Raw genomic sequence first — 10,516 nt, 5'->3', positions numbered from 1 at the left:
ACACGTATAAGCTGGATTTAGAATACAGCAGTCGGTTTAACGGGCAGCTCTCTTTTAACACAGACTTTTAAGAAGGGACGGATGTTTGCTTCAAGTGATAGGCTAGGTAAGTGAAATTATATTATATTGTTGTATGTGTGTCGTTTTCTCTACATTTTCTGACTAAAAGCAACCAAAAGGCCATTTCAAAGCAGAATAATAATTGATCGGCAGGGATCCCAGACCAATACAATTAGTGTGCCTCCTCTATTTTAAAACCCACGAGCCGCCACTGACCAGTACAGGTCGTTTTGTGAACCTGTCACAATATGCAGGCTTGGCTTTGCAAAGAAGCAAAGAAGTTATTGAAAAGATGTAACAACCTGTAAACAAGTGTTGTTACTCATTTCACATTTACAGTACTTTATTACAAATTATCACATGATGCAAGAAACCATGATCATTTTATTTGTGTAAATGGAAAAGGATTTAATCTTGAGATTTACAGTATCCTTGTAGTTTGACATTGCAGCTCTTGAACATACTGTATCAGTTAACAAATTTCTTGTTTTCCAGAGTGACAGCACTTCCGGTGGTCTTTGTGCTTACCTGGTGCTTTAAGAAATAACAACCAGTTGATGCTTGACTCTTTTCACTGAGTCACGTCTAGAGGCAGGTCTTCTAGTTAATATTTTAATATTAATTGTGCTACAATACTTCAGGATAAGTTATTTCCATGGTGAAAGAGTCAGGTTGGTGAGAACTAATAATCTATTGGAGACCGCAGCACAGTTATAATATCACACCACGCTGACATTTGGATTTTAAAATAATGTTTATCACCTCTAGCCCTGGTTTAATAAAAAAAAAAAAAAAAAAAAACTGAACAGTATTTATATAGTTTTTTTTTTGTTGTTGTTTTTTACCAAATTTTCCTAAATCAGTGTTTTCTCCAATTTAGCTAACTTCAGGACGGTTTGCACCCAAAGCTATGGCTACGTACACCACCTCACCCCATGCACACATATATGATTCAACCCCCAATTTTACATTCTGGTCAGGTGTATGTCAAAGTGAATGGTTTCACAATTCTCATTCTAGCCAATTTTCCTTTGAGAGGATTCTTTTTCTCAAAGCTCAGTCTGAAAAGGGAGCTTTGGTGTAAGCTCACGGGCCACTAGGGAGTGATTCCCAAATGACACTCAAAAAAGAACTGCTTCAAGGGCCCACGATGCCAGAGTGCATTGTGTAAAGGAAAAATACAGTGATTAAAAGTGAAATCTTTGTTTGAAGTTGATGTTATTTTCGAAAAACCTTTCTTAAGAGGATTTTGAAAAGAACCTGATGGAAAGCGGAGTGAGAAAAGGAATAGAATTACTTCCCACATTTATAGTACAGTGTTTCCCTAAGCTACCATCCCACAGGTTTGGGCCTTAAAGGTCTCAGGATGTATTCAAACCTCATCAGTGGCTTACAGATAACTTCAAAACCCGAATTAACCTAGATATAATGCTGTGCCAAGAACAATGAGCAAAGTAAATCATACTGTAGATGCACAGATGAGATGTATGAATATTGAATATCGTCTCAACAGAGGCATTTTAAAATATTCATGTGCAACTAAAAAAACGCTGTAGCATCCCTGCTATGTCCTGGAAGTCAACAGATCAAATGCACATGCTTTATTTGCTAAAATGTTTACAGTAATCCAGATAATCAGAGAGAACAGTTGTATTTTTATTTTGAAGTAGTCTCCCTTACAGATAGAAATGAAAATGCCTTTGATGGTCAGACTATGCTAAATGAAACCTCTCCAGGGGGGGAGCATTGTGACAGACACAATGTACATTAGCATGCACCCTCCAGACCAGGCTGCTGGGCTGCCCAAGACTGGTCAGAGCTACATCTGGACCAGGTCACTACCGTCTCAGCCCCGAAGCTCATTATGGGGAATTACCAAGAGAGCACCGACAGCAGAAGCATGAAGAGGTCATCCTAGATGACACTGTCAAGAGATAAGGAGGGTAGATTCACAAAGAAACTGTCAGATTCACCCATACTATCAAAACATTTTGTACTCTAGAGTCAAAGCAGATTTACCTTACATACAGTATGAGGCTGATGTAACTGAGATAAGGAGGAAATGTGGGAGCTTATAAATGACCAGCCCCTGGGAACATATGATACTTAGCATTAAACTAATCAAAATGGCCAATTCCTGGGGAAAAACTGTATGACCCAAAAACATGATCGATTCATTTTCTGGTGGTAACTTTTGTTGGATTCTGTAGCTGCTCTGGCATTTTGTGTCATAAGAAAAGCTTTCTTTCTTACCTATAACTCATTGAAAATGAGACATTTAAAAGCAGAAAACAAGGATCATATTTCTCTAAGACACCTTTCTGATCCCTCCCATTGGAAAGCCCTTAAACAGTCCACTCGTTATTCTTCAGCAATTATGAATTCCTATGACGGCACGACTTTGCATAAATAACAGCTAATTGAATATAAATAGGATGTGATGGTATTTGATTATCTGTTTTTCATTTTCTGGAAAGATTATGCAAATGGTCTCATCTGCATATCTCCATACATTAAAAAAAAATAAGATGAATTGTCGGACTAGATTATTCTTTGCCTGCATTGCAGGCAAACTTCTTTAATCTTATGAATTTGGGATTAGTTTCACATTTTGGTGTGATGCTCTAATTTGCCAAGATGAAAGAGGTCATTCAGAAACTGGGAGCTTTTGTTTGCTTCAGTAGGTGAAGACAATAGACCTAATAGAGTTTAAAGTGGCTTTGTTATTTTTCTTAAAGCTTGACTGAATCGTGAAATTTGTCACAACTGCTCATTGTTGGCGGGCAGATATGGCGGGGCACGGCTGTGCGCAGATGATGAAGAGTTTTATTGCAGCATGGTCTGTTTGGAGTAAATGGAAAAATGAAAAGCCTATTACAGGAGTAGATGGAGAATCACAGTTCTGTCTGGCACATAGATCCCATCTTTAGCCACCTTACAATTTACTGTATGACGCAATTTTAACACATGTGTGCAGCCTTTGGTGTCTGGTTAAGGAATACACCTCATTGTGCAAAAATAAAGTGCATTTCCAATGCTTGGATGGAGTGTTAAAAGTTAGATGAAATCCTCTGAAACTTTAGGTGAAAAATTAAAGTTAAAGAAGAGAAATTAAGATTTTCAGTCACACAGACAGAGATTTTTCACACACACACACACACACACACACACACACACACACACACACACACACACACACACACACACATATATATAGCTATGTTTTTAAAATATAAATATTTTGTAATAACAATATACACTACTGGTCAGTAATTTGGGGTCAGTAATTTTTTTCTTTCTTTTTTTTTAAATAAAATCAATACTTTTATTCAGCAAGGATGTGTTAAATTGATAAAAAGTGATAGTAAAGAAAACATATTATTAAAATATATATTATTAGAATTTTTTTTTTAATAAATGCAGTTCTTTTTAACCTTTTATTCATCAAATATATTAGACAGCAGAACTGTTTCCAACACTCATAATAAATCAGAATATTAGAATGATTTCTAAATGATCATGTGATAGACTGGATGTTACATGTGACACTGAAGGCTGGAGTAATGATGCTGAAAATTCAGCTTTGCATCACAGGAATAAATTATTTTTTTAAAAGTATATTCAAATAGAAAACTATTATTTTAAGTTGTAATAATATTTCAAAATATTACTGTTTTTTTTCTTGTATTTCTGTATTTCAAATAAATGCAGGCTTGATGAGCAGAAGAGACTTCTTTCAAAAACATTAAAAATAGTAATGTTTCCAAACTTTTGACCTGTACTGTATGTATATATATATATATATATATATATATATATACACATACATACATAAGATTTCAAATATAAATTATTATTACCTTTATTTTTTATGTGAATACTGCAAGAGAACACCCAAGGTGTTGTTCCAAAGAATGCTCATTCTCAGATTAGATCAATCTTGAAGGATTATTTACAGAGCTACTTCAGAAGCTGTCTTGTGATTAGATTCTGCTCTGAAAAGTCCTGTTTTCGATTTTTATTAAGATCAGTTTTGTCAGGCTTAGCATTGATCACCTAAAATGAGAGGTTAAGCTGATGCAGAGACTGCCAAGTAATAGTGAATTAGAAAGTGTATTGGGGGAGAGAAAATATCTATAAGTATTTAATAAAGGTGAACTGCTGTGGTTTGAATGTCTACATAAATACCCAGGTCCAAAAGAGAGGAGAAAAACAACCAAATAAAAGAAGAGAAAATAAAGATTCAAAGTTACAAAGAAAAAGTAAGGGAGTAATTGTTCTCACAGGTAATCCATAGAATTAACTCAAAGAGAATGTGTTTATGTCGCCTTTAAACAGTGTCACGCTGCAGGTCGCACAAACCGGAGTTCAGATGGGTCAAATTAGATTCCAGAAGTTTCAGCATGGATGGATGATCAAAGACAACTGAGTTATTTAATCTATATTGTTGCTGGAAGATAAATTAGCTGGCAGTGCAGAGGGGACAGGTGCCTTTGAAACGCCTGAGACTGCATGCATAACCAAGGATCTGTGGTATTTGACATCTACAGAATGGGAAATGAAAGCAGGAGGCATTGCAAGCCACCTCTTGATGCTTCACCCCAAGGGTGGTGGGAGGGTATGCATGTCTCTCGGAAGCATGATTGATTTGCTTCTCATTGTCAGCCAAGTTGCAGAATATGATTACTGATTGCTGAGGAGATTCACTCGAACGCTTGTAGACATGGCCTGGTGCAACCTATATGCTAGAAATAAGTGCTAGAGTTGTTGACTGATGTGTGGTCCTCCCTTTGCTCTTGTTCATCATTATAATTGGGCACAGTTCAGGTCCTCACATCTTTGGCCATTTATTTTGAACTTTAAAGGGCTGTCACTCAAATCACAGATTTTTTTTTTTTTTTTTTTTTTTTTTTAAGCTTGAGTTATTATTCAAGTCTAGTGAAAAAAAATTAAAAAAAATAAAACCTCTCTCTTTTAAGCTGATTTGAGAATCCAGTCCACAACAGCATGACAGATCTCACTTTAATTTTCATAATTTTAAATAAAATGAAACGATTAGAGTCTGTGTTGCTGTTTGTCACACAAAGATTTAAAATTTATAATGCCCTTAAAATACACAGGGGGTTGGGGTGGTGTAGATTTTCACTCAGAACAATTTTCACTCAGAAATTGCTTGGAAATTTCAAAATTAATGAAACAGAAAGTAACACATTGACTTATTCTAAAGTAGGAAGACTGAAATAGTGTTTTCTTGTCAAACGTACTCCAATTATTTTTTGTTTTATTTACAACTGCAAAACATTTGTTTTTTGTTTTTTTGGGGGGTTTTTTTTACAATGTTTGCAATGACCATTATTATCGGCTTCTAGATTTTCCATATACTGTAGCATCTGGTTAACATGAGTATTAGAGATTGGTATCAGTAGTTTAGACAAAATCCATACGTCAGCCACCACAAAAAAAAAAAAAAAAAAAAAAAAAGGTAGTCTGTGGCATAGAGACAATATGAAGAAAATGCTGCCTGTAAGAATATATATTTGTTGCAAAAGCAAAAAAGCAAATGGGATTTTCTTCCCTCGTGTGGAGACTGATTAAGGCCTATTTGCTATTATAATTCACCCCAGACAATCATGTTAGACCAACTCTTCCCCACTGCCCCAGGTCTATTAAAGCCTTCATTCATTATATTAATATGGATATTATTCGGTGTTAAGGACAATATGGATAGGCATCTGAGAGACGAGCATAACAGTAACCAATATAAAGAATTGCAGGGTTTCAAAGGAGTCTCGGTGCGGCTGCCATAAATCAAATTTTCCTCAAAATCTGAAAGGTATTTACTGTAACACTCCTTGTGGTCTAAGGATTTTTCCAGAAAATTCACGTGCTTCGCATTCGCAAGAGCAAATAGGGTTATACCTACAACAATTTGTTCGGTTCTGTGCAGAAATATAGCAGTTGTATCTTTGGTTGTTGTCCTGTTTGCCATTCAGATAAATAATGTATCACTGAAGCTGTTGTGTGCAACTGTTTATTATTATGTCTAAAGGGATAGTTCACATTAAAAAAAAAATGCAAATTCTGTCATAATTTACTCACCTTCATGTTGTTCCAAACTTGTGACTCTCTACTTCTGCAGAACACAAAAGAAGATATTTTGAAGAATGTGCACACGATGAAAGACACTGAGGTCTAATGTTGTTTGAACAGAGAAATAAAGTCATATAGCTTTCAGCATTGTGAGGTTGAGTAAATGACACAACTGTTAAGAAACGCAGCTCTGTGGCTGTTTTTGAGAACCCCAACATAGCAACATCGACTCAACCAATGGCGTGAGTTTGGGGTGGGACTATTTGTTTGACCACATCTTGGAAGACAGGGAGAGTGTTTTACAATTCTGTACTGCAGAGAAATGACACACTACCGCATTTAAAACAAAAATAAACAACTAATTGTATTGTTTACTTTTTTTAAAACGAATAATTACTGCTATTGACCAAAGTCAGGTATTTACTTGTCGCTGTTGGACAGGTCCTTTCATGATCCGTGGACATCTAGCACTTTGATATGCATTCGGAAGCCTAATATCTTTTTGTCTCTGTGTGTCTCCCTTTCTTTCTCTCAAGCTGATGAAAGCTTGAATGCCCAGCTGAGCCTGTTTAAATGACCACTGGAGAGGCCTTTTATTCTCTCCCAGACAGCTTTCTCTATAGCACACAGAGCTTTTGATGTACACATAGTCCGTCCTCCTCACTAACAGATCAGATCAGCTGTGCAAAGCCTTACCAAAACACAAGGCCTCTCTCTCTCCCCCTTTTTATCTCACCCCCACAGGAAATAATAAAAAACCTACTGGACAGCTAACCTTTCCTGTGCCGGCTGTCATTGGCTGTGACTGAAGATGAGATATTGTGAAGGCTATTGTCCTTTTGAAACCGTCAGGGATGGAAATGGGTGACAACACGGGCCCACCAGAAATTAATTGAATATTTAATCAGCATGAGAATCTGAATGAATTTGTCAAGCTTCTTCAGTGTTGACTTTTCCCCTTCACTCTGACAAATGAGACACTTTCTAAACAGTACCAGAGGACAACGCACTCTGCGGCCTGTCAAGATGTCTGTGATGCATGCAGAGGAGCTGAGAGGGGAACAACTTTGCACAGAGAATCACTTGATTGATTCTTATTAGGCAAATCCGCTAGAAATGTGGAGGTTCACTGGCATTAAGCCGAGGGGCTTGTGTTGTACGCAACTTGAAATCTCTGCCAAAAAGTGCTATGTTTCCATTTTCATCTGCATGAATTTCCTTCTTGTGAATCCTCAAGTACTCTAAATGAATTAATAAGGCTTAATGTATCATGAAGATTTTATAATCCACTCTTACATTCTGGTTTATCAACCCTAAGATTTAGACATTTTCCAATGAGCATGGCTTCAAAGCTAAATTCTATCAAATTAAATTCAGGTTATTCTACACTTAAAGCTGCAGCAACTGCTTTATGGACCGTTACCAATACACTGAGTCTAGAACAATCAAATTACATGAGCAGAAAAGTAATTCACAGCATTCACTACAGTAAGGATGCCTTCCTGGCTTGTGTCCTTCATGATTTAACAAAAATTAACCCTGTGGGGTCCGAGGGCCCTGGAGCAGTTTTGACATGCCCTGAAATTTGTGCTTTTTTCAGTTGCTTATAAACATTTTAATGGCTAAAGTTTAATAACACTGTAATCAGCACAAACTGGGCTACAATAATATGTGAGCAGCATGTTTGTACAAAGATTTAAGGCCAACCACACAGAATTTGGTATGGAAATAGAGACATTTAGAAGTCTGCATTTTAATTTGTGGTACATTTATCAAGTAGCAGTAGCAGAAGTAATAGCAAAGTCAACTGTGTTCCTCTATTTCAAACTATAACCTTCATCAGTAATTGTGTTTCTTATTTCTGGAACCTGATATTGTTGCATGTGAGTTTTGATTACTGCACCTTGCTCACCCAGATAATTAAACCCTACCAAGAAAAAGAGTTATATCATTAGAGGAGCACACCGGCCTCTGGTATTAGATAATTATTGCAGAAAATCACACTAAAAAGGTCAGCTTAGAAGGTTTTTTTTTTCTTTTTTCTTCCCTGCAGTACCAGTTCTCAAATATTCTAGCACAAAGGAAAAGGGTGCAACTTTAACACAAATCCTTGAGTATATCATCCAGATGATTAAAGAGCACACACATTCTTGATTTGTAAAATACTTTCATTTTAAGACTTCTGATGTAAAATTATGACAACAATGCCTTATATATGCAATAAAAAGTCAGTTTTGTATTCCTGAATAACTAACTTGTTAACTAACTGTTACTGTTTACTACAATTAAAACCATTAAAAAACATTTTTTGTTAATAGACCTTAGGCAGGGTAGAAGCCATATTGGATTTAAAGCAGACTAAAATGAGGCTGTGAGGGATACATTTTCAGTCTTTACAATGGTGTACAGTATAAAGGTCCAAGATTACATAATTTTCAATTGGAAAGATGTTTTGTCATCTGAACAATTGGCATGTTTTTAAAGTATAGTTCAGCCACTGAGCACTGTACTTATGTTCATCACAGTCTAGTTTTCAGTCATGTCAAAAATTAAATATGGTGCTACCCTGACTAAGGTCTATTGAATAAAATAAAATTCAAATATTAGAAACTAGTTAATATATATATATATATATATATATATATATATATATATATATATATATATATATATATATATATATATATATATATATATATATATTAAAAATATTAATAAATTATGTAACCCCTCACCCGGGTCTCCGGCATGGGAGGGGGACACACTATCAAGGAGGCTAAATGACTGCAGCCACTAGCTACTTGCTGGCCTCTGTTACACTTATATAATTAATACTAAAATAACATTGTTTTACATGTATCGGAGATCTGCTCTGACAATCTGGATAACTGACTCTACACATGATTAGACAGTATTTTGATTAAATTATATTTTAGGATTTAAAGATCAGCTCATTGCATTTTCCCAACAAATATACTGCACTGTTCTGATCAAGCTTGTGCAGTGCAGCATTGTTATTAACTGCATGTGTTGTTCCGAGCAGAGCTGGTCGAGGACCGACAGATTCACAAGTCTCTAAATACTGGCCATCTGTCTGTAGTATGGCCCAGATGAGCGTGATTTCTTCCCCTCCTGTTTTTCAAGGTATTTGTTTGTAGACCGGATGACGGGGAAGGTAGCATCTGGCAATAATAGCACCTTGGCAATGAGAAGTAGAGCGGCCATTCCACTCAATATTACGACAGAATCATCTGAGGGGGACAAGGGATTTCTATTCAGGCCTTCAACAACCAATGCGAAGCAGTTTTATTTCATTCACTGAGAAAATGGTAACCTTAACGTGTCATTATGATGCATTTATACACAGGACGGTCCGCTCGTTAGAACATAAAAATTGCATATAAATTTGGATTCAACATGATCAAATGCATAGCCCTTTGATATAAAGGAACACTATTGGACAGAGGCAAGGTGATAGCATAAAGCTGGTTATCGGCTGCCTTCAGTGTCACGGATTTGTCACGTTGTTGCGACATGCCGGAAAGACAATTATTACAGGCAAGAGATAGAGGAAAAAGTTAGGGAAGTAGGTGCTGGAAGCGCTGAAGGGTATTAGATGACAGCAGAAGGTGGCTCAGGGGATTCTTCCTCTGATCTCGCCTCACAGTAAGAATGTAATTAAACATTTTAATAAAAGTGCTCTAAGAAGCAAAATGAGAGAGGAGCACATCCAAAACTCTGCTATTATTGGTTTAAGCTCAAGTGCTTCATATGTTTTTTGAACATATATTTATCAAAAAGAGGCAACATGCAGGGTGTTTCATTCTTTAAACAGTATGAGAGCTCATTCTTTAAACAGTATGAGAGCTCCAATGTCTGGTTATTATCAGCACTGACAGGGTATGTTCCCATCCTCTAGCCATGCAGGGACGCAGCCAGGGTAAATGTTTCAGCATCATGGTGCAGTGGACAGCTCCCTTTCTCCAGTGCCGCCTGCTGCTACTGTTTCCTCCTCTCGCACTTTATTTCATGCTATCACTTAAATGCTCATCCATAATCACCGCCACCTCTGAACAGTAAGTTATTAATGCAGTCAAAACTTAATGTTTAGCAAAGTAATTGCAACTCCAGTTTGAGATGTTGCTTTTATAATAATAATAATAATAATAATAATAATAATCGTCTTGCAATCATCAAAGGCATCAGCCACAGGCGATATCTCTGACTATCGTCAATACATGATACTATCGTCTACCGGCACAACCCTATATAAAGAACTTTATATATATATATATATATATATATATATATATATATATATATATATATATATATATATATATATATATATATATATATATATATA

General features: G+C 36.2%; 1 long non-coding RNA gene across 1 annotated transcript in view; it reads right to left on the bottom strand.

Moving 5' to 3' along the window:
* Positions 1–6,812, bottom strand: part of LOC122145662 — a 27,742-nt gene extending 20,930 nt beyond the window's left edge. The window contains exon 1 of the long non-coding RNA XR_006160480.1: positions 6,160–6,812. This is a non-coding gene — a long non-coding RNA (uncharacterized LOC122145662). The remainder of the gene's footprint in view (positions 1–6,159) is intronic.
* Positions 6,813–10,516: the final 3,704 nt, after the last annotated feature.

This window comes from Cyprinus carpio, chromosome A7 (assembly GCF_018340385.1).
Source record: "Cyprinus carpio isolate SPL01 chromosome A7, ASM1834038v1, whole genome shotgun sequence".
In the NCBI taxonomy this organism is placed as follows: Eukaryota; Metazoa; Chordata; class Actinopteri; order Cypriniformes; family Cyprinidae; genus Cyprinus; species Cyprinus carpio.
Note: the sequence above shows the minus strand (reverse complement) of the source record. Positions and strands in the feature narration are given on the sequence as shown.